The sequence below is a fragment of the Crocuta crocuta genome, unplaced genomic scaffold, assembly GCF_008692635.1.
Source record: "Crocuta crocuta isolate KB4526 unplaced genomic scaffold, BGI_CrCroc_1.0 scaffold105, whole genome shotgun sequence".
In the NCBI taxonomy this organism is placed as follows: Eukaryota; Metazoa; Chordata; class Mammalia; order Carnivora; family Hyaenidae; genus Crocuta; species Crocuta crocuta.
Window position 1 is genome coordinate 871,723 of NW_027530499.1, and position 26,754 is coordinate 898,476.

The window sequence follows — 26,754 nt, forward strand, 5'->3', positions numbered from 1 at the left end:
AAAGCTATGAGTAGTGTGACAAGTGAAGGAACCAGTAGTCTGCATCATCATATGCCCATTGCTACAGATCTTTGCTTTAAAGTGGGTCTCTTGGTTTGAGGCAATATTTTGCAGTCAAGTGTGTTGAAACCTGAAGATAGTGATACTGGCTGAGGTCCTGATCGCAGGATAGGCAAACTCATACCTGAAAGAAGGGGTTCAATATAATCAACTTGCCATCAAGTGGCCAGCTGATCTCTGTAGGGTGTTGTGCTATATCAGGGATCTGTATTGTATTGGTGCTGTATTTGTGCTGAATCGGTCCCTGCTTCTCAAAGGCTGGATATTCAGCAGTGGCTACAGCTAGATAAGCCTTAGTGACAGGGAAATTCTGCTACTGGGCTCACAGTTTCCATTCCTTTAACAATGACAGTGGGTTGATGATAGAGCCTGACTGATGTTAACTGGTTGAGTCAGTTGGTCTATTTGATTATTTTTTTTTAAAGGTGGTTGCTCTTCAGGAGGAATTACAATGCAATACAATGATAATCACATTTTTGTGTCCACTTTTCTAGATTCTTCCATAAGCTCTTTCCTACACCTTATATCTCTGATCCTCAAATCTTTCTCCTTTGAGCCCTGACCAACCAGTAAAGCCATTCACAATTGTCCATGAGTTCATGTATACTCTTACCTTGGCCACTTGTATTCCAACAAAGTGGTTGACTAGATACATACCTACATCTTTACCCATTGAAAATATTTTCCTCATTACTATCTTTTGGTCACCTCTCAGTGAGGCTATAATGCAACAATCCTGTACCTTCAGTTTGCATATACGTACTGAGAAGACAGATTTTCTTTCTGATCACCCCTGAATGGGGCTATAATACAACAGCAATCCACCTTCAGTTTTCTTACAAATACTGAGAAGACCTAGTTCAGTTTTTTCCTTCATCATCTGGTAATGAAGGCACCTTTCCCACCTCCCCCCCATTGTCATTAGTATGAACTGTTAGAAAGGCACAAATAGAATAGTGGTTGATGACATGGAAGTCTGGACCACTGTTTGTGTATTTATTTACACCTTCTGGCCTTACCCATGTTCAATATGCTCTCTAGATTTGTTGTTACCCCTTATGATATATTGCTATTGTGTCTACTTATGACTTGGTATATCTGAATGTATGCAACTTATGATAGACAGCTCTAGTTCCATGGCCTTTTGATCTTCCAAGATCAGAGAGTACATTTTCCCTAGAGTTCAGCAGCATGCCAGATGTTTTAAAAGATGTATAGATCTTTGCTGAAGATGACACGGCAAGATTCCTAGAAGATTTATATTGTGATTGTCCTATTGGAGATTGCTATAAGCTTCACAAAGCATCTTTTCCCACTATAGATGCCTCTTGTCCCACAGGATCTGCCAAGAACTGTGGCAAGAATAGCAGAACTGTTTGTATGATAGCCTGGACTTAATGCAGAGCTGTTTCTCGCTCTGCGCCAAATCCAGAGCTGTATACCTCTGTAGTACTTGGAAAATGGATTAAAACAGTATTTCTAAGTGTGGAATATGCTCTTCCTAGAACATTCAAAGGCCTGACAGATGATTGAGTTTCTTATCTGGTGATGGAAGTTCTGAGGTATAATAATTTTTCCTTTATTCTTTTTTTCAAAGTTCATTTATTTATTTTTGAGAGAGATAGAGAGAACAGGAGAGAGAAAGAGAATCCCAAGCAGTCTCTGTGCTGTCAGCACAGAGCCCAACATGGGGCTGGAGCTCACAAACTGTAAGATCATGACCTGAGCCAAAATCAAGTCAATATTTAACTAACTGAGCTACCCAAGGACCCCAGTTTTTCATTTATCCTTGAGGCAATGTATCAGCATGCCCAAGAACACTGGAATTCCCCCCATGCCCCCAATATCAAGGATGTGGGCCCCTAAATCTTCATAGAGTTTATCTTTCTTATCTTGAAGTGCATGATTCTTACCAATACCTCTATTATACTTCCCACTTCTTGGTCATCTGGTTTCATTACCATGATCTCCTGACTGTAGCGTACCAATTAAACATTCTGTGGAATGTTCAAATGATCCAGGAGTCTTTAAATTGTATCATGGCAGAGAGTGGTAGAATTAACATGACCTTTGGGCACTACTATAAATGTGTTTCATTGTTCATCTCATGAGAATATAGAGTGCTTCTGATCCTTCTTTTGGATGGGAATGGAAAATAGCATTGGTCAGATCAAGGACAACATACAATGCCCATGGGGCTATGCTCATCTGCTGAAGCAGAAATACCACATTTGGCAAAGCAGCTCAGTTGAAACTACCACTTTTTGAGATTGCATTAGCTTATTGCCATTTGCTAACATTCAAGGATATAACCTTGAGTCAGCCAACTGACACCTGGAGAGAGACTCAGCTGTCAATTATCAACAGCCAATACTCCTAGCAGCCGGAAGTATGAGTGCATCTATCCAGAAGGTGGAATCTGGGCAACACACCACAGCATACACTACAAATAGGCTTTTTTGATGATTCTTATACATAATAAGGTTTGAATACTCTGTTCAGGGAGGGCTCTCTATGTTTTCAGCTGTGAATTTAAAATCTTTTTCCTGGGGCACCAAGGTGGCTCAGTCAGTTAAACGTCTGACTTCTGCTCAGGTCATGATTTTGTGGTTCATGTGTTTGATTCCCACATCGGGCTCTGTGTTAATGGCTTAGAGCCTGGAGCCTGCTTCAGATTCTGTGTCTACCTCTCTCTTTGCCCCTCCCCTGCTCACTCTCTCTCTCTCAAAAATAAACATAAAAAATAAAATATTTTTCCTTAGTATAATTGGAAAATGTCTAGTTTTGATTTATATTTCCATTTCAGTTTATTTTAGCAACCTGTTTCTGTCTTCGTGTTTTTTGAAAAGTTTTTTTAAGCTATTTTCTTTGTTTCAAATTTCAGTCATAGTTTTGTTCAGTAAATTGTCCAGGGGTTAAAAGTGAGTACAATTGAAATATGAATTCCAAAAAGAAAAATTGGTATTTCCTATTTTACCCATAAGTATAGTAATTCTCACCTTAACACACATGCACACACATACACACACACACACATTCCATATACACTACACACACTTCTCCCTGCATACAATATATACAGACATATCTTACATACCACACATTCCCACACACACATCTAGATAAGAATGCTTCATGTTCCATCCCACTATATTTACATTTCATTGTTTTTGCGAAACACACATAATCCGGATAAAAGAAAATGAGAAGGTTTAAAAAAGCTCTTTCTGATTGTGAATAGCTAGTTATTATTGTATGTAATGTTGCAGATTTAGATCTTATCACCCAGTACCCGTGGGAAGGGCAATTCTGCACAGCATAGTGGTTGCTAGCAAGCACATTAGATCCAGCAAACACAATTAGATTCTTGGGTTATGGTTGCTAGCTATAGCTCCACCTTTTTCTTTCTTTTCCACTGAAAATAGCTTTTTATAGGCAAGTAAGAAAGAAAAGGAAGAAAAAGAAAAAAGAAAAAGACATTATTTTGGAAATAACTTTGAGTCAGTTCTAATTTAAGTATTAAAATATCAACTATAAACTTCTTAGATTGTTATTAGTAACACATTAATTGTGATATACTACACATGCCCAATTATGACACACCAAAGTGAGGGAAAAACACAGTTGAAAAACCATTGCTTTAGTGCAAACTTTCCAAATTTGGCTGTACATTACAAACATTTGGAGTGCTTAAACAGTTCAGATTCAACACCCTTCCTTTCCCATGAAGTCAAGATATAGAATAGTTTTTTTCACTCTCAAATTTTCCCATGTCCTTTTATAGTTAACTTCACCCCACATACCTAACTTCTGGCAACCACTGATTTATTGTTTGTCCCTATAGTTTTGCCTCTTCCAGAATGTCATATAAAAGAAATAATAAATACATAGCCTGGTTTCTTTCACTTAACATAATGTACTTGTGATTTATCCATTTTGTGGCATGTATTAGTAGTTCATTCTTTCTTACTGCTGTGTTGTATTCTATTCATCAAGTTGAAGGTGTTTCCAGTTTTTGGTGATTGTGAGTAAAGGTGCTGTAAGCATTTCTGTATGGAACTTTGTGTGAACATAAGTTTTATTTAGTTGGGTAAATACTTAGGGATGAAACTGCTGGGTCTAAATGTAGATTTAACATTATAAAAATATGCCCAACTATTTTCTGAATTGGCTGTGCCATTTTTCACCCTTCCTTTGGCCCCAGCAACATGTAAGAGTTTTAGTTGTCCTATGTCCTTGCCATCACTTGGTACTGTCCCTATTTAAAATTTGTTTTCAATTCTAATAGGTGTGTAGTGGCATCTCCCTATGGTTTTAATTTGTATTTCTCCTGCAGTTAATGTTTTAATGCACAGTTAGGTTTGAGGATATGTCTCTGAATCTCTGTTCTGCCACTTTCCAGTTAGGTCACCTTCAATAGGTTATCCAGTCTTTCAAAACTTCAGTTTTCTTAAATAGACAAAAAATTCTCTATTTCACACAAGTGATATGCTGTTAAATGTGAGAATTACATAAAGGACTACATAATGTCTGGTATATAATAGATATTCAATAAGTGTGTTCATTAATTTTCTTAACTAATTCTGTTCTCAAAATTCAATCTTTTAAAAACCACTTCAGACACTGTAAAACACACCTGGACCCAGGTAGACCCAAACAGCCATTTGGTAATATCCTAACAAGTGTTTCAGGCCCTACTTACATAGGTACATGTTGCCCAATAGACTCCCAAAATCTCGCCCCTGACAAAAGGCACTTGCAGCCAATATGACTTAGTTTGTGTTTTACCTTAAGCATTATATGTTCTCTGTTCTTGTCTTGCTAGATAATGAAAGATGCATTAACAGTACCAATTACAAGGTGTGAATTTGATTTATAGCTCTCTGTTACTTTCTTTTCTAGTCACCAAGCAATAGGAAAATCCACACACAGCAATCTAAAGACAATTTAGATTGAAATGGTTCTGTGCAATTTAGGCATTTAATTAGGGCTTTAAAGCTTAATTAAAAAGTTAAATCATTTGTCTTTATTTCTGAAACAATGCTATTGTAGATGGTTCAATTATGTAAAATAAAACACAATAAGATATGTATTTCCTTGTCTGAAGTTATAGCATCATTCACACATAACAGAACAGTTCCATAAAATGTATTTGAGAGGATAGAACAAAATTGAAATATGGACCCATTAAATAGGTATTGAAAGTAAGTTCTTGTCTATGGAGTTGTTTTTCTCTCCCTTGTTTCATGGTCCTTGCAACATATGAATCTTTCCTTCAAAAATGAAAATGATGAGAAAAAAGATTGTAAGTGTGTTAGCTACGATTCCATCTAAAATGCACACAGAAAAATAGAAAGAAACTTCTCAATCTTCAGTTATTTAGCACTAGGGAAGAAACTGTTTATAATCTGAAACACCCATAAGGTATACAAATGCACTTTCTAATTTAAAAAAAAAAGTTTATTTATTTATTTTGAGACAGAGAGAGCACAAGTTGGGGAGAGGCAGAGAGAGAAAGAGAGAGAATTCCAAGCAGACTCTAAGCTCAGAGTGGAGCTTGATGTGGCACTCACTCTCATGACTGTGAGATCATGACCTGAGCGGAAATCAGGAGTTAGACACTCAACTGACTTTGCCACTCAGGTGAACTCTAACTGGGGTTCCCACTTACCTAGTCCCTGGACCTTTCAATTTCTGCAGATTCTTGGTTCATCCCTCCCTTTTTCACCTGCTCTATTTTGCCTCACTGTCTTCCAAGTCATCCTGGAAAGGAGCCTCAGAATTGTAATTAGTTACTTCCTTTCCTTTGTACTAAGTGGCAAGACTTTGGAATGAGTTTTAAATTCAAATGCCTTTTCTAACTGTCCGACTTATCCTTATAATAAGTGCTTCATTAAGAGATCAAGATGGAGGGATAAACCCAGTATCAGTGGTCTAGAATGGCCAAAGACTAAAAACTTTAATTTTTAAGTAGAATTAATTATATGGTCACCAAAGTACAAGTTTCCTTACCACTCTGAATTCTTGGAGGATGTAATCTTATTTACTTTGTTTATGGGTATCTGTATGTCTATTATCTCCAGTATCCTACTATCTCCAATGTCCTGAACTCTGCCAAATAAATCTTTCCTAGTGAAAGCAGTAAGTATTCGTTGGGGAGTTTTTGAACAAAGCAGTGACATGGTCAGATGTATACTTGGAAAGTTAATCTGTTGGTTGTATTTAGGTTGGAGTGTGGTGGGAAGTGACTGAAGCTGGAAATTAGAGGAACCAGAGAATGAACGGAGAAAATGGGAATACATGATCTTATTAGAGGGGTTTGACTTTGGATGTATGAAGAAAATGCTGTCATTTTTGTGTTGCTGGTGGTAGTAGAACTTGTATAAGATAGGGGAGATTCATATATGTTTGAAACCATTGGGGAAATTGCTTAAATACATATAAGAGTGAGATTGAAGATAGAGAAGAGAATGGGGGACAAGTATAAAGTGAGTTCCTGAAGGAGTCTTGAAAATGAATAGGCATGTGTTCTGTGAAAAGGAGAAAGTGTAAGTTAGGTTAGGAAAAATGTTGAGGTGTGTGTGTGTGTGTGTGTGTGTGTGTGTGTAGACTAGGGGGAGCTGTTAGAAGTTGAGATAATTGGTGTCAAATGGCCTAGATCATTGGCTGCACATTAGAATCACTTGGGGAGTTAAAAAAAATACTGATATGTAGATTCCATGTTAGGCCAATTAAATCACGGCCTCTAAGGGGTATAACCCAGACCCCAGTATTTTTAAACACTCCCAAGTTGAGCCGAATGTGCAGCCACAGTTGAAAGCTGCTGGCCTATATTTTCTTAGTAACATGGCAACAATGCTTCCTGCTGTGAGCAAGGGAAGTAGTGTAAGAATAAGACACAGCTTAGAAGAAGGAAAATTAACTGACTGGGAAAACTTAAAAGGGAAGTCAATAAACTATACTGAAAATGTTTTGAGGAGTCAGAAGGCCCAAATTTCATTAAGTGGTTTGAGGCATCGGGGCACCTGGGTGGCTCAGTTGGTTAAGTGTCCAACTTCGGCTTATGATCTGAGCTTGTGAGCTTGAGCCCTGCATTGGGCTCAGTGCTAACAGCTCAGAATCTGGAGCCTGCTTTGGATTCTGTGTCTCTCTCTCTCTCTGCCCCTCCCATGCTCATGCTCTGTCTCTCTCTGTCTCTCAATAATGATAAACATTAAAAAAAATTAAGTGGTTTGACGCATAGAAGATCCAACCAGTGTGGCATTGTGATGCTCTGTTGAAATGCTACACAGCTAAGAAGATGGAAAAATGACCATTAGAGTCATTGTGGTTAGAGAATTGTTAATAGCTCCCAAATCATGCTTGGCATAAGAATAACATGAGGATCTTTAGAAAAATCCAAATTCCAGGACCTTACCCCTCACTGAGCTTCTTTCGGTGGATCAGTAAATCTGGATTGGGATTGGCAATCTGCATTCTTAAGCAGCATTCCTGGTAATTGTGGCATGCAGAACAACTGGAGTTGGGAACAACTAAAATAGAGGGTAGACAGAATGTCAAAGAAGAGGGAATGTCAAGGGAAACTGCAATTATAGTGCATGCATGCCTGAAATAATAGACCCTGAGATTTAGCTGGGTAAGGAGGCAAGCAGAGTCAGAAAAGCATAGAAAAATAATGATCTGTGGAGAAGGTACAGAGGTAAGTCACAGTAGGATACTGCAATGGATTAAATGCTTGAGTACCCATAAAATTCATATGTTGAAATCCTAATGTCAGTGTGATGGTGTTAGGAGGTAAAGCCTTTGCAAAGCAATTAGGTCATGAGAATGAAGCCCTCATGAATGGGTTAGTGCCCTTATAAATAAAAAGGCCCCAAAGAACTTCCTTGTCATCTGCCCATCATCTGAGGGTCTAATGAGAAGTCAGCAGTTTGCAACCTGGGAGGTAGCTCTCATCAGAACCTGACCATACTGGCACACTCTGACCTCAAACTTCCTGCCTCCAGAACTGTAAGAAATACATTTCTGTTTATAAGCCACTCAGTATTTTGTTATAGAAGCCCAAACTGACTAAGACAGCCACAGAAGGGGATTTCTTGCAGCAGGTTAAGTGAAAAGGAGGATCTAGACACAATGAGGTATTCTTGCAAAAATAGTGTTTTAAGACTGTTGTTGGAAAATTTTGAAAGTGTCTGATCTTGGATTTTATCTTAAATCTCCTTGTTTCAAACCTTTCCCTCCTGCCCGAGATAGAAAAAAAATAACCCAATAAAACTGAGGAGACACTGCATTAGTTTGCCAGGGCTATTGTAACAGATGCCAAGAATGGGAGACTTGAACAGCAGACATTTATTTCTCACAGTTCCAGAGGCTGGAAGCCGAAGATCAAGGTGCTACCCACATAGATTTCTGGTGAGAGATCTCCACCTGGCTTGTAGATGGCTACCTTCTCACTGTGTCCTCACTGGGTTGGAGCAGGGGTGGAGGCGGGAGAGAGCAAGGGTATTCTCTGGGTCTCTTTTTATAAAGACACCAATCTTATCACTTTAAGGATCCTCCCTCATGGCCTCATTTAGCTTTAATTACTTCCTTAGAGGCCCCATATGCAAATATAGCCACATTGAGAGTTAGGGCTTCAACATATGAATTTTGGAAGGACACAAACATTTAGTCCATAACATAAGGAGGCACAATTCAGTCTATAACAGGCACCAAAGCTAGGTATATAATGCCTAACTTTCTGCTGAAAGAAAAGAAAAACACAAATATGTTTTTCTTTGGCTGTTTAGAAATCAAGGCAAATTTTCTAATAGTCTCACAGCTCAAGCCTAGGTTAGAGATGGTGGGTATGTGTGGAACAAGGATACCAAGCAATTCTACCATGATTGCTAGTCCTTGGCTTGGGATATTAGGTCCTTCTGTAGCAGGGATTGCTGTCAGTGTGCACTGCCTCTTAACTGCATTAGGAATGATGGATCTGGATTGATGGTGCAAACCAATTTCCTTTTTGAACCTTCATGGGAAAACAAGTTTGGGTCACTAGCATCATAATATTTAGAATCTGAATGAGAATTTTTATAGATAAATTAAAACTTATATTGTTTTGATTGAATATTCTTTTTTAAAAATTTTTACATGTTTTTTATTTGTTTCTGAGAGAGACAGACAGCATGAGCAGGGGAGGGTCAGAGAGAGGGGGAGATACAGAATCTGAAACAGGCTCCAGGCTCTGAGCTACCTGTCAGCACGGGGCTGACGCGGGGCTCGAACCCAGGAACCGTGAGATCATGACCCGAGCTGAAGTCGGACGCTTAACCGACTGAGCCACCCAGGCGCCCCAATTGAATATTCTTTTTAAAATGTTTACTTTAGGGGCACCTGGGTGGCTTAGTCGGTTAAGCGTCCGACTTCAGCTCGGGTCATGATCTCACGGTTCCTGGGTTCGAGCCCCGCGTCAGCCCCGTGCTGACAGGTAGCTCAGAGCCTGGAGCCTGTTTCAGAGTCTGTGACTCCCTCTCTCTCTGACCCTCCCCTGCTCACGCTGTCTCTCTCTCTCCTAAAAATAAATAAAACATTTAAAAAAAAATAAAATGTTTACTTTATTATTTTGAGAGAGAGAGAGCTCATGTGGACAAGAGCAGGGGAGGGGCAGAGAGAGAGAGGAAAGAGAGAATCTTAAACAGGCTCATCCTTGTCAGTGCAGAACCTGAGGTGGGGCCCAAACTCATGAATCTTGGCATCATGACCTGAGCCAAATTCAAGAGTCAGATGCTTAACCCATTGAGCCACCCAGGTGCCCTTATTAATTGGATATTTTTTATCAAAAAAGAAGGAAAAGAGATTTTAGGGATATGAGCTATTGATGGTATTTTAGTGACTTGAATTAGATATTAGTTAGTCTCCTGAATGTTGGAGGAAAAGAATAGTCTCAATATCATTTCTCATACTTTAGCTTAGAAACTTCCTGGAACCACAGCTGTGTAGAAATTTGATGTAGGCCCAGAGGCGTCATGGTTTATCTTAAAAGCTTCTTTAAAAAAAAAGCTCTATTGAGGTATAATCTGCATGCCATAAAATTCACTCATTTGGAGTGTACAATTGAATGATTTTGAATTAGTAATTTTACTGTGTTGTTCAGTCATGAGCATTTAAAACATTTCCATCACTCCAATAAGATCCTTCCTCCCTTTAACAGGAATCCCCATTCCCACTCCAGTCCTAGAAAGCCACCTATCTTTATTCTGTTCCTATAGATTTACCTAAAGGCAGGTGCTATCGTTCCTTCTTAGCTCCTCTAGTTGCATGCTATAATAACTAAAGGCTAATTTACCCTAGAACTGTCTCATGGCCTGCCAAGATTGTCTCTTAAGCTTAGCATGTGTCTTCTATTTCAAGCAAGACACTATAGAGGATACATGCGGTACAGATGTCCCTCCTATATTGAGTCCAAACTGTTTTTCCATTGCAATTCTGACAGATTTGATGGGGGCAGGCCTGCCAGGCATCTTCTGCAATAAATTAAAACTCATCCTAAGGAAAAAGAGATTCTGTGGCCAATACAGATTTAGCCTCTCACATTTGTTTTTTGCCTCAGTTTCCCCATGTAGCAATCTAAAATAAGTATCTGAATTATTTAAATAATATAAGGGAGATTATTAACATAAAATTATGAACACTACATTCTATTTAACACTCCTTATTCCCTTACTTTGTTATGTGCTGTGCAATTTAAAAATTTTTACTTACTGATATACATCAATAAGATACAAGCTAACGTGATGACTTTTTCTTCAAATCTCCTAAGTTAGGTTTCTAGATTAATTCTAGTTGTAACAATTTTAAAGTGAATCTAGTCATCAGGTCAATTTAATAATATTGGGGAAAAGCTTAATAGTAAACTTTGTTCTGATGTATTCCTTCTTTTGCTAAAGGTTATGCATTTACTTAACCTAGTAACTTGTCTATTGTTTTATAGATAATCATTACTTTAGAGGTTCTTGCTGCAGTCAAGACTGTCAGAAGATGTAAAGAAAGTGTGGTGAGTCTACTTGTTAGAAGTGAATTATCACTTCTTATTTCTAAGGACTGACAACCTTTTATTATTTCTAACGTCTACAATGGAGCAAGTGGGTAGTCTAGGAAAATTGATTTTATTACTTTGGAAATGGAAGCCTATTATTTTCATTTCAGTAATTTCACCAAATGGTCATCACATTTAATTTTTTTTTCTAAGTGGGTCCTTTCCATCTATCTTTTATGTTCTTCACTGTAACTGAAAGATGTAGTTTATTGCAAATATGATATACAAGAAGGCAGAGGAAATGCTGTGGTTCAAAACGACATGAACTTTTCTAAACTGTATAACTGAAACAAGAAATAGTAAACATAAATTATACAATTAATTGTATGCTGTCAAAATGAGACTGAATATGTTATATAAAATATTCATTTAGCTATGTTCAAAGCACTTTTAAGGAACTGAGGCCACACACAATTTATAATCTTTTTCTTTTTCTACTTTTTACACAAGATAACTTTATTCACATACTTTTCCCACATTGTTTATTTGAATGTTTCTGATTATACCAACCCACATCAGCATTCATAGTTCACAAATCCAAGATAAGTACAATGCTTAAACATGAACAACAATGACAAAATCATGTGAAAATGCAAGCAGAAAATGGGGTGATGCATCTATAAGCCAAGGAACACCAAAGATTGCCAGCAAATGACCAGAAGGCAGGAGAGAGGTATGGGTTAGAGTTATCCTCACAACCCTCAAAAGGAACCAATCCTTCTGACACCTTGATTTCGAACTTTAGCCTCCAGGACTGTGAGACACTAAATTTCTGTTAAGCCATCTAGTTGTGGTGGTTTCTTATGGCAGCCCTAGAAAATTAATACACAAGGCTGTCTATGCCTCTGTTTCCTCATATATAAAGTGATAGTGATAATGATATTTACTTTTAAGTTTTTATGAAGACTAAGTGAGTTAATGAGTATAAAGTGCTAAGAAGTATACCTGCCACATAGAGGCATAGGGGAGACATTACTAGTTGGTTGAGTGAACAACTGTTCCCATTCCCTTCTCTTTTGCTAAATATTAAATAGCATCCTGTTTGTAAGATGGATCTTTGGCTTATTTGAAGATCAGTAATTTCCTACTGATATAAGGGGAACAGAAATCAGATTTTTTTTGGCTTAGCATGGTGGAAGTCCTTAGGTTATAATAATGAAGATAAATCAAAGTGGCTAGTTTCAGAAAGCTAAAGTTCCCTGCCCCCCCCACCCCAGGAGATTAGAGTTTTAAAAGAAGGAATAGTGATTCAAAGTGCTTAAGAGGCCAAATGTTAATACTTTTAGAAGAAGAGAGCAGAGTTGTTAGACACATAGGTATGAATCAAAGGATAGAATGTTTTCAGATACCTTCCCATCCTTCATCCCCTATGATCATGTTGCCAGTGTCTTCATATAGCTGTTTTAAATGGAAATGTTAAATTACTGTGCTCTAACTATTTCTGAATCAGTATACTAGTTTATCTTGTTATCACAAAGTTGAGTAGGATGGGAAGCAATGAGATACTACTTAGGCTCATTTTGGCCAGAGGGAGATTAGTGATCAAGATTATAGGAGGAATAAGTGTCAAAATTATTTCTTTTTTGGTAGGAGTGGGGGATGGATTAGACAATCTGGGGGAGAACTTGGTAGTTGAGGGTTAGAGGTATAGTGAGGGCATGAGGGCTGGAAGAAAGGCGAAAGGGTCAAAAAACATTATATAATACAGTATATTCCTCTCATGAGTTCTGTTATTTAAGATAAGTTAATTTTTTTGAGCCTGAGTGTAATAGTTTCCAAAGGCTGCCATAAACTAGGTAGCATAAAACAAGGGAAATTATTTTCTCACAGTTCTAGAGATCAGAAGTCTGAAATCAAGATGTGGGCAGGACCATGCTCTCTCTGAAGGCTCTAAGGAGGGTTTTTCCTTATCTTTACTTAGCTTCTGGTAGGCCCAGCAATCCTTGTATTCCTTGGCTTGCAGACAGATCATTCCAATCATTGCTCCCATTATCACATGGCAGACACCCACTCTGTGTGTCTGAATCCACATTTCTTCCTTCTTGTAAGGACACCAATCATTGGATTAGAGACCACCCTAATCCAGTGTGACCTTATCCAAACTTGATTACATCTAAAAGACTTTATTTCCAAATAAAGTCATATGCACATATTCTGGGTACATATGAATTTTGGGGGGATACCACTTACCCTAATACTGTCAGTTTATTTTCTATAAGAATAAAACATTATGATTTATATTCATGCCTCAGTTTCCTCATCTTTAAAATGGGGATGATAATAGTTTCCCTGAAAGTCATTATGAGATGTTTGTTGTTCTTTGACTTCTCACTTTATTTTCCTTGCAATACCCTGATTTATTCTGAAGGAATTACTACTTCCTCAGTGAATTGAGTTTAGGTTCTTGATAATCATGGGCCTCCTCTTCCTTAGGTGATGGGCATGTATGTGACCCAATGAATACCAGCTAGACGGGCCCTTTGGAAGCTAATCTTGACCACAAGAATAAAAAGACTAAAATGGATGGAATCTGTATGATGGTGATTAAGGGCACAGATTTTAGAGACAAGTGTTCTATATCTGAATCCTGAATCTATCACTTACCAACTTTCTCTTGGGATATATTTAGCTTGCCTCTGCCTCAGTTTCCTTATGTATGAGATGAGAATGATAATGGTACCTATTTCATCTAGTGCCAGCTACTGTGCTTGGTATTAGGTATGTATCAGTTAACAAAACATTGTTTCTGCCTTCATGGAGATTTCACACTTTGAGAGAGAGATACCAAACAGAGAAAAATGATATTTATTATAAATCGTGATATTTGCGTATGTGTTATGTAAAATAATGGCATTTGGTACATAGTTAGCAACATGCCAGCATAAGCATTTACTCATTTATTTTGGTATCAGTGTTATGACCACAAATTATTGCTGTAGTTTTTTATTCCTAGCTTTCTAGAAATATCTCAGCTTCTGCTCATTTCTGAGCTTGGATTTTGTCCTTCCCAATGATGCTGAGAATTTCAGTATACTTTCCCTAAAATTCCTTTTGCTTAATTTAGTCAGAGCTGGTTTCCATTGCTGACAACTTGAGAATTCTGATACAATATTCATAGAGTTGCTGTAAGGATTAATAAGACTATGTATACTAAACAGGTACATTCTCAATCAACGTTAATTCTGGGAGGAATGACCTGAGTATATTGAAAGCAGAAAGTATAGAGTCAGATGAGTGTGAGTTGATAAACAGAAGTAAACAGGAAAAAAAAATTAGCAAATGAATTTAGTGTAAGGGAGACTCAGATGACTGATTTCATGATGTAAGAGGACTTTCACTTATAGGGTAAAAAGTTTGAGTGGTTGACAGGTCAATCTGAGAAACTCAGAGACTTGAATGGAATACATTAAAGGTATTGTTTTACTGTTGACAGTATTGCCTCAAAAGATTTAATCTAGTATATGTAGTCCTATTCAGAAGCAAACCCTTTCTTCTTCTCTTTTTTTTTTCTTGTATTACCTGAGGAAGCATTCTATAAAAACAACCTTTAAAAATGGTCTTTGTTCTTGGCATAAAGGACTACAACAGGGAAACTAATAAAGAATGGTAGAGTCATTTGTTTGACACCAATCCATGTAGACTCATTATTCTAAGGTGCAAAGGTATACATTTGAAAGCCAGGAGGAAAGGTAATATTGTGCTGATGGATGCAATATCATAAGTATGCACATGCATATTCATATGTTGCCAATTACTCTTTTGAAGCTGTGTAAATTATGCATTTAAAAACTAAAAACAGGATACATATTCTAAAGCACTCTGAGATAAAAATTGAATGAAAGAGGATTACTGCAATAGCTAATTTTCCATCATTTTTTCTATTCAATTTTTTAAAATTAATCTTTATTTATTTTTGAAAGGGGGGGGCAGAGAGAGAGGGAGACACAGAATCCAAAGCAGCTCCAGGCTCCAGCTGTCAGCACAGAACCCAACACAGGGTTTGAACTCACAAATCACTAGAACTCACAAACTGTGAGATCATGACCTGACCCGAAATCAGACACTTAACCGATTCCATTTCTAATCAACAAATGTACTCAGTCCCTTTGACTACCCCCATTTCCCAATTATCCTTTAGGCATCACGAAACAGGATTACTCCAGCCCTTATTTGTTCCTAGTGCCAAGCTCAGATATGGATTTTGAAGATTAGTTCCTATCCTGAATTAAAGGGATGACACAATAATCAGCTCCAACATTTTCTATCCTGGCATTAGCTAATCAGCATTCATTTATTTATTTCACAAGTCTTTATGATGTCTATACTATTTTTGCTTGATATTGTCCTTGATGCTGAATAAGCATGGTAAATAAATACAGTTACTGTCTATACAGAGCTTCCAAGCATATCAAGAAGACAGTATGAATTTTTCAGTTGTGGTGTGTGCTATGAAGAATATGAACAGGAAGTGAGTAGAGGTGTAGAGCAAGGGATGGATTGGTGTTAGAGATGGTGGACCTATTTAGAAGGAGTCTATTTGGAGATATAGTCTTTTCTGTAAAGTGAAGAGAAGTTGTGTGTGAGTCCTGGTCCCATGCCTCAGGAAGATCATTCTCGGGCATTGAAAAGGCAATTAGGTTGTCTGTGGCTGGGATGCTGAGGTCAGAGTGTTTGTGTATGTGCAGGCTACCTTTGTGGCACTGGAGCTGAAGCATTTCTTGGGTTGGTGGCTCCTTNNGCTTGAGGCTAGTAGAATCAGGTGAAGTTTGGGACTTAGTTTCTCTAGTCCTCTAATCTTAGGGGAGCTATCCTGACTGGTGAACATGGGGCAATGGTCCTGACCCTCTAAGGGTTTTGGTGCCTCCCTCATCTGTCCTTTCTAGTGTTATTTGTCTTCTGACTCCCCCTTATCTGTCCTGGGACCCAGAAATAACAAACTGTCAGCCTTCCTATGGACTTTCCTTAGGAGGTACAGATACCACCTTCTTATTCCCTGAACTCTCACATCCATTTAATCTCTTCCCCATGCCAGTGTTCTGTTGGCCTTATTTCTCTTCAAAAAATATTAATGAGGTAATATCATTAGGCAGAAAGTGCTAAGTTAGTTATTAATAAAAATTATGGCAGAGGACACAAAAAACACCTCCAGACACTGAAAGGAAAGACTATAATGAATAATTTGATATTTGAGGGTAAGCATTAGGAAGTATTCTCCCAAATATACCCCTATCTTCTGCATCCAGCACTGAAGAATCCTAAATGGTAGGCTTCTCATGCCTGATCTTAGGTCTCTGGCTTGATGCCATAGAACCATGGAGGTTAAAAGTTGGTACATACTTTAAAAATAATTATAATTTCTTACATTGTGTTATGGTGAAAGGGTGTCTCAGTAACTTTACTGTACACTCCCTTACCTTTTGTGCTCTTATTTGAATTAAACTTCATACAGAGATAGATTAGATAGAGGAAAAGGGTCCATTTTCAATGATGCAGCCTAGAGAGAGTAAGGTGTTGCTGTGACCACCTGGACATACACAAGACTGAACCTAGTTAAGATCTTTAGAGAAAATTTTAAGATTTGACTGGTGGGTGTAGACATCTAATCTTGTGGCTGCTCAAGCCTTATTGCTTATTAAACTTGCCACCTACCAGTATGGAGTGGCCTGTCTCTTTCTTCTGCCTCTCTCTGCCCTCTGTGTTATGGGGGCCAGTTTCAGATTTCACTTAGGAAGCTCCTGAGGTTTTGAACCAACAGTTGGCAGCTCAACAGCCAGGAGACTGAAGAAATGGGCATTGGGAAAGAGGCATCTATGGGGAAAATCCCCAGCTGGCCATCAACCTCCATGTGAGGAATGGTGGCCTGTATGTTAGATGCTTGTGGATTGCTGTGTAAGCACAGCAACACTCCCAAAATGCTGACTGGTTAATGCACTTGTTTGAGGGATGTGAATAGTGCACTGTGGCAAAGAAGTGAAATGCATTGCTCCACAGTGGGCTGGCCTCTCCTGTGGGAAGTTCAGTGGGCTGCTAATGCCCAACTAGAGGTTAAAGCTTGGGTTAGAAAGTTAGAAGAGCTGAGTTTGGAGAAGGATGTGAAGGTGTCCATTACTCTGCTAGCTTGAGGCTGGCAGGCAAGGTGGGAGAGCAGGATAAGCTGGAGACTTTAGCATGCCATTTTGACAAGCAAAGAGTGTGCATGCTGCCACAGATTAAGGTTGAAGCACGTGTAACAAAGCCTGATTGGGACATTAACACGTGGAATTCCATGGGGTGCCTGGGTGGCTCAGTCGATTCAGTGTCTCACTCTTGATTTCAGCTCAGGTCATGATCTTGTGGTTTTGTGAGTTCAAGCCCCGCATCGAGTTCTATGCTGGTATATCTACCCTGCTTGGGAATCTCTCTCTCCATCTGCCCTTGCCCCTCCATACTCATGCTGTCTCTGTCTCTCTCAAAATTAATAAATGGACTTAAATTTTTTAAAAAATAAAAGAGGGGGAATCCTGGGAATATAAGAACAAAGAGGAAGATGTTATGGCCATTGACAACAAAACAAACAAAATACCCTGTGCCATCTGACCCCTAATAAGGAAAATAAAATGACAGCAAAATCAATCCTGACCAGCAGACCAGCCCCCAGTTCAGGAAATGTTAATGATGGGAGAATATACTCCCACTAAGTTTATTTATACAGCTGCCAAGTTCCAGTAAAAGACCAGGGACAGTATCCATGCATGGTTGGTACAGCTATGGAAGTGGGATGACATTTCTCTGACCAGGCAGGAAACAGAAAAAATGAGTGACACATCTTGCCTTTCAGCAGCAGCTTCATGGCTTTTGGGGAATTCAAAGTACTCACTCCCTTCCAGATTGGATTATTTTATCCTTCACGGAGGATTGGTCCAATGAGGGGAAACTCCTTGAGCAAGGTATCACTGAGGTCCTTGGAAATCTATAGAGGACATACAATAAATTCTTAAGCAATTAGGAATGAGACAGGCAATCTATGTCCCTGTTTCTGAGGACTCTGTCCAGTCCACATTCACTGCATAAATGAAAGCCAAGGTATTCCAGTGCAACCACAAGACTTGGTAAGGGACACTGATATCCATGCTGAGCCTAGTTGTGGGACATTTATGATGTTTGACAATCTATTGTTGATCTGGGAGAAACTGACAAATCTCAGGGATGAGTATGGGCTATGGGAAAGACCCAAGACAAAGAGAAAATTTAAAAAGCCAAAAGTCTATCCCAATTAGTTGTAAAAAGTCTAGTAAAAATAACTGGAAGCTAATGTGGTTTGATTTCATTGCTGCTGGGACCCTACCTGAAAAGATAAACCATTGCCCAGTGCCGTGTTGGTCTGCTTATGGAAAGCCATAAAACCTGAACAACCATGCAGATATGGCTCATTTACCTCTACCATCCTTGATGCCCTGCCTGATATAACAGAGTATTATTTGGGATGGGTATCTCCTGTGCCCCAGGTATAAGATGCAGGCCAGGATTGTCTCCAGATGAGGGCCATTGGAAGAGATTGGAGACCTTATGCTGAGCTCAGTACTTCTCCAAGAAATAAATATAAAGTAATGGCTTTGATTGATACTGAAGCCAAATGTACTTTGATAAAGCTGGAGCTGTTTTCAAGGATTCAGACTTGAGAGTATAATGTCTTGTGACCATCTGGATAGTATATATTACTGAATCCAGTGAAGGCCTCGATAGAGTTGACCCTTGAACAATGTGGGTTTGAAGTATACAGGTCCAACATATATAAGGATTATTTTCAATAAATATAATATAATACCATAAATGTATTTTCTCTCTTTTATTATTTTCTTAATAACATTTTCCTTTATATAGCTTATTTTGTTGTAAGAATCCAGTATATAATACACATAAAATACAAACTATATGTTAATGACTGTTCATGTTATCAATAAGGCTTCTAGTCAACAGTAAGCTATTAGTAAAGTTCTGGGGAAGTTAAAAGTTATATGTGGGTTTTCCATCGCATTGGTGGTTGACATCCCCAATCTCCATGTTGTTTAAGGGTCAAAACTTTATAAATTCTTAGGATTTGGACCAGATACCTTCTTGTTTTGTGGCTATCCAAGACAAACCTCTTACGTAAGTTCACTTGCGTATTAAACCTGCCACCTATCAATCTGGAGTAGTCTGCCTCTTTCTTTGGTCTTTCTTTCCCTACTGTGTACAAGGGCCAGATTATATCTGGGAAGCTCTTGAGGTTTTAAGGCAACAAATATCAAGTCTATTCCCACTACATTTAAACTTAAGGTCTTATTTCTAAAGCTTCAGTAAAGAGGAAGCACCCAGGTAGAAGTAGATGGATGGGCAACAATGGAACACGAAAAGAAAAGTGCTCTCTGGGGAATGTTGCCCTACACCAAGAACTTCGTTTGTCCTTTTCTGTGGTGGGTAAATCTGTAAAGTGAGAAGGGGCCAAAAACATTCCTACTCTAATTCTACCCATAAATATCGTCCTTGCTTAACCAACTCCCTTACTCTGATTCTATGCTCACCAAGCAACCAGATGACTATAACTTAATTTGCAAATAGATCTGCCTGTGGTGAGAGAATGCTTTGTCATACCGACATATACATTCCAGATGAATGTCACAGTTATGTTTCTTACTTAAAATGAATAAATTGGGTCCCCCTTTGTAAAGCAGTCAGTTGTGAGTTTGGTTTACTGGAGTCGTTTTCCCTGTACCTAATCAACTTTATAACAAGGTTGTAATACTGCATTTTCAAACTAGGATTAGAACTGTAGCCATGGTAATCTCCCCCAGTTTCTCTGATTTCCTTATAGTGCAACTCTTTTCAATTTTAACACATAGATGTTCAGAAGATGATGGAGAAGTCTTTGAATCTTTGAGTATTTGTGGTGGAAATAGAAGTTTCCTTTGATCTTTGTGAGTGTGCATGTAAGGGAAAAACTCCAGGCTCATAGAGGATGGTAAGGTGTAAACCTGCTGCCACTCCATATATGTTTAGGCAATGGATAAGAGCAAGACAGCTGAAATATCATAGCAAAAGAAAGAAGCATCCTGTTCCTCCCTGCCTTTAAGTCCCATAGGGACAGGCAATGGGCCCAGATGAATGTTATGCATGTTGTAAGTTGCATTGTCCTTGAAGTTTGGCACACTCAGCAATAATAAGCATGGACTCTCAGTGCCTGTGGAAGACTCCCTTTTCCTGACAGAGCATGCTCCAAAGAAACAGGAGACAAAGGAATTCTAAGAAGAGTAAAATGTGTGCAAATCCTGTGAAGTAGAGTTACCATCTGCCAGTTTTACTGAAGTAGAGGGTTACTCAGAGAAGTCAGAAAGACACAGCCAGAAAACAAGCTTGCAATCAGATTCTAAGGGATTATAGCCAGCTAAAAGGTTCTACCTTTCCAAAGAATGCTAGAATATCGTTCTATAGAGTCTTAAAAGAGATTTTAGTGATCTTATACTCCAATCTCCTTAATATATAAAGAGCAAATTGGTACAGGGGGATGCCTGTTATTGCTATGATCATATAGTCAATCACTTAGTGGCAGAATAGGAAATAATCAGGAAGTAATTGTAATTTCTGAATGATATTTGGTTAATTCATACTAGTATTATAATTTATAATATTCTTTTTAACAACACAATTTTTCCAAAACGAGTGTCTAAAGTCCACCTAGTTGAAGATTTGAGAATCTACAGAGGTTCTGGGAAATGGAGATGTTTCTTCTCCTCCTCTTTAACTCTACTCCTAAGTTCCCAGACTGGCTACATATCTCTCCTGAGATAAGCAGAATTCAGAGTTGCAGTGATTTTGTGTGGCTAAAGCTTTGAGCTATGTTGAAGACCTTGTATAGAATTGGATAGGCTTCCCCAACCCCAGTTGGGGCCACAGGAACATTGAAAGCAATGATGGAGCTTAGAGATGAGGATGCTGGGTTTCCTAACCCCAAGAGACGGATGACAGTTTATACTATTGGCTCATGAGATAAGAAGCCACCTTGTCAGACCTCTGTAAGATTCCAACACCAGACTTGACTCCTAATGAGAAAAATGCCTGCTCATCCCAACCAGTGGGTGCTGAATTAGAGTCAACAATTAAAACATGTGCTAGTGAAATAGGACTACAGGGAATGAAAAGAGAATAAGGAGCTCAGAGACATGATCTTCTAGTATTCTCTTTATATATACTAGGATATGAATGAGCAATCTGATCTATGGAACAATCTGATCTATCTATATATATGTATACCACAACTTCTTTACCCATTTATCCATCTCTGGATACTTAGCTTATTTCTGTGTCTTGGCTATTGTAAATAATGCTATTATGAACACCAGGGTGCAGGTATGTTTTGGTTTTATTTCTTTTGGATAAATTCCCAGAAGTGAAATTGCTGTATTTGGTTATTCTATTTTAATTTTTTGAGGATCCTTCATACTGTCTTCCACAATGGCTGTCACAGTGTGCATTCCCACCAACAGTGCACAAGGGTCCTCCTTTCTCCACATTCTCACTAGCATTTATTATCTCTTGTCTTTGTTATAATGGCCATTCTAGCAGGTTAGCAGGGTGAGGTGATATCTCATTATGTGTTTTTTTATAAGTTTATTTATTTTTTTAGTGATCTCCAAACCCAATATGGGCCTCAAACTGACAACCTAGAGATCAAGAGTCACACACTCTACCAGATGAACCAACCAGGCACCCCTCATTGAGGTTTTAACTTGCGTATCTGTAATAATTGGTGATTTTGAGCACCTTTTACATACTTGCTGGACATTTGTATATATTTTTTGGAAGACTGTTCATTCAGGCCTTCTGCCCATTTTTGGATTGGATTATTATTATTATTATTATTATTAGCCATTAAGTGTAAGAGTTCTTTATATATTTTGGTTATTAACCTCTTATTAGATATATGATATAATTTTTTCCTGATTCTATAGCTTTTTTTTCATTTTGCTGATTTTTTTTTCTGTTTGGGACTTTTAGTTTGATGTAGTGCTACTTGTTTATTTATTTTTATTTTGATGTTTGTACTTTAGGTGTCATATCCAAAAATTATTGCCAAGACCCCTGTCATGGAGTTTTTCTCCTAAGTTTTTTCTAGGAATTTCATTGTTTTAGGTTGTACATTTAAGTTATTAACCCATTTTTAGTTAATTTTTGTGAGTCTACCACTTTTTCATGCCAATACTTTTTGTTGCCTTTTGTGTCCTGAATTTCATTTAAAACACCCACATCCTATCCTGTGAGAGCTTGTTCTCCTTCTATAGTGAATTTTCTTAGAAAAATAATTCTATCTTTAGAGTTTACTGCTGTACTTCATGGTTCCTTAAACAAACTCCAAGGAACATTGACAAAATTTGTACTAAAACCACTACTCAACCTGGATGCTCCAAGGTTATTTTTCTTGCAGAGGGGATTAAAGCTTGGTATGAAATCTCCATTACAAATGAACCCAGTTTGGCCAGAGGGACCTAAAAAGCCCAGGAGGACCCATACAATTTTTTTTTAAGTTTAGTTGTCATGTCTATTTTCTAAGCAGACAAGACATACAGACATTGAGTAATTTCTCAACATGCTTCTGAAAGGGCAGAATATAGTCCAGTTTGATAAGATCAATAATCACATTTAAAGTTATCTAGAAAATCAGCATTTGGTTTCAAGGCAAAATGTTAAGAACAAACTAAATGTTAGCTTTCGAGAAAGAAATGAGAAATAAATAGACATATAGGCCTTGGCAGTCAGAACCTTAGATGTTTAAGTAGCAACATGTATCTCTGTCAACTTTATCACTCTTATGATATTCCTTTCTTTCACCATGATTTCATCCTTTTTGAGGGACCTGATTCTCCATTACTGTTGTTTTGATTTAGCCACAATCTATATTTAAGTTCTTTATGAACTATAATTTAAAGTCAGAGTGAATAAAAGTACACTGGGGATTAGTTTTTGGAACAATTTCAGAATGTGAGATTTAGATCCATCTAGTATTTATTGAGTATCTATTAGGTGCAAGACAACTGCTTAGAACTGAGAATAAAAGGATCAAAGAGATACACATGATCCTGCTCTCCCAGAATTTCTAATTTAGTAAGAATAAGACACACAAATACCCAATGACACACTGTACTATGGTCTCTGACAGTGAAAGTTGCCTTGGAGCATAGGGAAGACAGCCTAGAGAACATAGGTTATGAATAAAAGATGTGGAGGATTTAGGTGAAGGAAGAGGGATATATGTGGGGCAGGAGCATTAAGGGAGACATCATGTGCAAAAATGCAAAGGAAAAAGTGGCACATTTGGGGTATGGATCCAAGAGGTTGGGTGGTTAGCCCACCATGTGAGATTATGCACCTTAGGCTCTTTATAAAAACATCAGATGGGGGTGGATGTAGAAGTCCAGCTCACACTTTTCTCACCAAGTCTTTCACTGTGGCATGAGGCTACATCTGCTCTGAGAAAGGGATCTTTTCTAATTTGCACTGAAGTATCATTTAGGCAAACTGTGGTCCTATGAAGTGGGAAGTTGGAGCCAGATTATGAAGGATTTTGTAAATTTGGGAACTAAGTACGTCCTAAGAGCAGTGGTGGGGGTAAAAGAGGGATTCACTCCATCAAGTGAGAGAGTAACAGATTAGATATGCATTTTATTTTTTATTTTTTAAATTTTTTTTTGTTTTAATTTTTAATGCTCATTTATTTTTGAGAGAGAGAGACAAAGACAGTGTGAGCAATGGAGAGAGAGAGGGAGACACAGAATCTTAAACAGGCTTCAGGCTCAGAGCTGTCAACACAGAGCCCAACTTGGGACTTGAACCCATGAACTGTGAGATCATGACCTGAGCAGAAGTCAGGCACTTCTGCCACCCAAGTGTCCCTAGATATGCATTTTAGAAAGATCACTAATTGTCCTCCTTGAGGGCAAGTCAGATGGGAGGAAGAGAGATGAGTGGGGAGACAGTAATAACCCAAAGAGGAAAGGAGGACCTAAACTTGGCAAAGGTGGTGTGGAGTGAAGTGATTGGTGTTTGATTGGGATTTGGAGGCCTGGAGAAGGTGAAAGAATAGGAACTATGTCCAGGATAGAGTCTTGAACAACTGAATTCACTATGCTGTTTCTGGAGATAACAGAGCATTTGAATGGAGTTACACTGACTTCAGTTTTGGACATAATTAAATTTTAGGTCTCCATGATGCATCCAAGTAGAGAGGCTCACCAGTATTTGGATATGTGCATCAGCAGCTCAGGAAAAGACTGGCTACAGATAAACATTAGGGTGTTATAAAAATAATAGATAGGATTACCTGGGGAAAAGGTATAGAGTTCAAAGAGAAGTGGGAGCTGAATGCAATCCTGAAAGATCCTAGTGTTTAAAAGATAGATAGAGGAAAATTGATGTAAAGGATACTGAAAAATAGCAGAGACTTCCAGGACAGGTGTGTTGTCCCTGAAGTTAAGGTATTGCAAGGTTTAAAGGGAGAGAGTTTAATTAGATAAAGACCAATATCTGTTTATAACAGTTTTTTTTTTCCAGTGGAATTTTGGAAAGAGGGATAAGTGGAATAGATTGGAATGGGAAGATGAGAGGCAGGGTAAGACAGAGGTAGCACTGAAAATGTAGTGCAATGGGATATGAAACATCAATCTATTTCAATATGGAAACTTAGTCATTGGATTATTTTCCTTTTTCTTCTACATTAGAAAGACAAAAAGGCTTCCAAACCATTGAAAGGAAAAGGTAAACCATTTCTTCCAAAATAATGGAATGAAACTATTTTTTCCCCAAAGAACTTTTGAAGAATGACCTTCTTGTCCTCAAAGAAAAAGGAAATATTTGGTTTCTTCTTTTCCCCCATATTTTTATTCAAATTTCAGTTGGTTAAAATACAGTGTAAATTAGTTTCAGTGTAGAATATAGTGATTCATTACTTACATATAATACTCAGTGCTCATCACAAGTACCCTCCTTAACCCATCATCCATTTAACCCAACCCCCACCTACCTCTCCTCCAGTAACCCTCAGTTTGTTCCTCATAGTCTGTTTCTTGGTTTGCCTCTCTCTCTCTCTCTCTCTATCTCTCTTTTCATATGTTCACATCTGTTTTGTTTCTTAAATTCCACATATGAGTGAAGTCATATGGTATTTATCTTTCTCTGACTTATTTTGCTTAGTATAATATTCTCTAGATTCATCCATGTCATTGTAAATGTCAAGATTTTGATGGGTAGCTAATATTACATTTTATATATATATATACACCACACTTTCTTTATCCATTTCATCAGTTGAAGGACATTTAGGGTCTTTCCCTACTTTGGCTATTGTAGATAATGCTGCTATAAACATTGGGGTTCATGTATCCCTTTGCATTGATACTTTTGTATTCTTTGTGTAAATACCTAGTAGTGCAGTGGCTGGATTATAGGGTACTTCTATTTTTAACTTTTTGAAGAACATCCATACTGTTTCCAGAATGGCTGCACCAGTTTGCATTCCCATCAACAGCAATAAGAGGGTTCCTGTTTCTCTGCATCTTTGCCAATACCGTTATTTTCTGTGTTGTTCATTTCAGCCATTCTGACAGGTGTGAAGTGATATCTCACTGTAGTTTTGATTTGTATTTCCCTGATGGTGAGTAAGGTTGAGCATCTTTTCATGTGTCTGTTAGCCATCTGGATGCCTTCTTTGGAAAAGTGTGTATTCATGTCTTCTGCCCATCTCCTCACTGGATTATTTGTTTTTCCAGTGTTGAGTTTGGTAAGTTTAAATAGATGTGTTTTGAAAACAGCTTTCAAATCTTGATCTTGATTCTTTTTAAATTTTTTCTTTAATGTTTATTTATATTTACTTGAGAGAGAGCGTGCAAACAGGGGAGGGGAAAAGAGAGAGGGAGACACAGAATCTGAAGCAGGCTCTAGGCTCTGAGCTGTCAGCATAGAGCCCAACACAGGGCTCAGACTCATGAGTGATGAGATCATGACCTGAACCAAAGTCGGACGCTCAACTGACTGAGCCACCAGGTGCCTCAACTCTGATTCTTTATATTGTTACTACAGTGAGAGTAGCTTTTTTGTCCATCTCTACTCCTCATGGATGCTCGATTTTGTGCAGGTATCTATGCCATGTGCTTTGTGGGGAGCTAAGTGGAACCCTGCTCTAGAGGTTGGACTGGTTGGTCTAAGGGGGCAATCTTACTGCCTTTGCTAGTAAATGGTTTATTGCTAGAGAAATGTGACCTCATTCAGGCTTAGACTTGAGGAGAGATCTGGCTTTTCAAGAGCCAGGAAATAATAATAATTAAAAAATCATGAAAAAAATAGAGCACAGAACAGCACTTGGCAAAAATTGTAAATGACAATGTATAAAAATCTTTTTTTTTAATGTGCTTATTATGGATTATATTTTTATCTAATATCTTTTAATAAAATAAGTTACTGGTACCATTTATAAATTAAAATTGACTTGATGAATATGAATCAATTATAAAAAATAATTCCAAACTTTGCCATTAGTTGGGAATTTTTTTAAAATTTTCTCCTTGTAATGAGAGTTTGTTGAAAGGTTATGGTAAGTCCTTCCTTCCTCA

General features: G+C 38.0%; 1 long non-coding RNA gene across 1 annotated transcript in view; it reads left to right on the forward strand.

The window, feature by feature from the left end:
• Positions 1 to 11,098, forward strand: part of LOC144233716 (uncharacterized) — an 85,470-nt gene extending 74,372 nt beyond the window's left edge. The window contains exon 3 of the long non-coding RNA XR_013335736.1: positions 11,036 to 11,098. This is a non-coding gene — a long non-coding RNA (uncharacterized LOC144233716). The remainder of the gene's footprint in view (positions 1 to 11,035) is intronic.
• Positions 11,099 to 26,754: the final 15,656 nt, after the last annotated feature.